Genomic DNA, 2,062 nt, shown 5'->3' with positions numbered 1-2,062 from the left:
TCTGATCATCCTAGATGATTTTATTGAATTTTCAACCAATCATCCTGGACATAATTATTGCCCAGATTATCCTAGATGATTCTACGATCATCTTAGATCATCTGGCCGATTCTTTATAAACTTAGCCTTTCAGACATTTTTTCTCACTCAAACCTTCTCAAATCTCCTTGTGCTCTTACTCTTGTGCTATGTCTTCTGATATTGGCTGAAGGCAAACGATCTCACCTTCCTTTTGAAAGTTCCTTGAGGGAAACTCTGGACCCTCGATTCACTAAGACGGACGATCAAGCTTCCTACCAATGATACAAGATGGATGGAATCACTATCTCCAGGTCTGCAACCCGAGCATTCTCTCATATCCGATATTTGATCTATATGCTTACACCTCCTTGTATTTCTCCTCATTCTAACTGTACCTTTCAACTCTGAGCTTTTATTTGAATTTTTTGCAAGCCTATGCATAAACTCTTCTATGACTTCACTTGGGTCTTATGTGAATTGATTCACCATTGAAATCACATACTAGGACTGCACAGAACTTTTACACCTTTCCACCACAGAGGATAAGCTCCATACCCTATGTTTTGACCCTGATTATGACTGGGGTCCAACCAACCACTTTCTTCAGAACACCAATGCTCACTTTCATGTTGGAGAGACTAACAGCTTGCTCAAAGATGCTAGGACCATCCAGCATGTGCTTCGCATATCAATACTTCCAAAAGCTGGTGATCACATCCATATTACTCCTTTTCTTTTAATCATCACCTTTTACATTTTAGCCCATCACGAATTCAATGCTAGTGATTTGATTTTTTATTACATTAACCATCTAATTAATTTTCATGACCGAAGACATAGGAGGAAGCCAAACCTAGCCCTTTGATATATCGTTGTTTATTTCTTAGAATCAAAATATAACCTCCAATATCCTGCTCCTCCAAATTTCCAGCCTACCTTCTACTCCAACAACTCCTTTCATATTCTTCATAGTACTCATCTCCACCAGGGGCACGAGGAACCGAAGAAACTGAGGAGGAGGAGGCTCCCCCAGCTGTTCCTACACCTGCTCCACTTCGCTAGTACTCTCAGCTAGATGAGCGGTGAAGCATTTTGAATAGTGCAAGGCACGATTCGGCACTTACATTGATGCACAAGAGTAGTAACATGCTGAGGAATTAGCATGCTTTAATGCCTACATTGCACACCAGCCACAAAAGCACGACCAGAATATGGCTTTGTTTGGAGTACAATTCGCCACTTTGTCTAGCTATTTCAGTAGCCAACACCGCCACCTTCTTCAGATGATTAGGGGCCATATTTTTATTAGTTTTTTTATATGCCATTTTTTCATTGTAGTTTGTTTCTTTTTCTTTGTTTTGTTTTGTTTTGTTTATATTCTACTTTCCTCTTCCTTTTTATGATGTCAAAAGGGGGAATAGTTTTCTATACTATTTTCTTTGTACTTTGATTTAATTATAGAATAGTTGATCTATGTCTTTTCTTCACACTGTTTCCATTGTATTGCCTTAACTGCTTGGAATGTTTTTTTTGTGTTTTCCATCATCAAAATAGGGGAGATTGTTGCATATATATTTTTAGAAATAGAATTTTGATGATAGCAAACACTTATATTTCTCAATAATTATCTCGCCTACTAACTTTTCAGGTCCATAGGATCAAGACTGCAATTTGAATCAGCTTTAGATCTGGTAGACTAGGTATGAGAAAATTTATAAACTTTCACTTTCTTAAGTCAATTGTAAATAATGTGGTTCCTGAAGATAAGTAACCTTGTACACACACATTAGGATAATTTCTTTTGTTTTTGTCTAATTTAAAGTTCTCTATTTTGAGGACATCGTCCAAGACGATCCCAATATCATCATGGACGATTAGTTAAAAATAAAAACCCTAATGAGGGCATCCTTGTTAAGGCGGCCATCATTAAGCTCATCATCTTGGATGATATTTGTATCGGCCGGGATGATATGCTCAAATAAGAAGGAATTAGTCGCCATATCTATTTAGGTATTATTTATTTTTGGACATCATCAGGGAC

This window comes from Dendrobium catenatum, unplaced genomic scaffold (assembly GCF_001605985.2).
Source record: "Dendrobium catenatum unplaced genomic scaffold, ASM160598v2 fragScaff_scaffold_621, whole genome shotgun sequence".
Classification (NCBI taxonomy): domain Eukaryota; kingdom Viridiplantae; phylum Streptophyta; class Magnoliopsida; order Asparagales; family Orchidaceae; genus Dendrobium; species Dendrobium catenatum.
The sequence above is the reverse complement of the archived record's forward strand: the minus strand, read 5'-3'. Positions refer to the sequence as shown.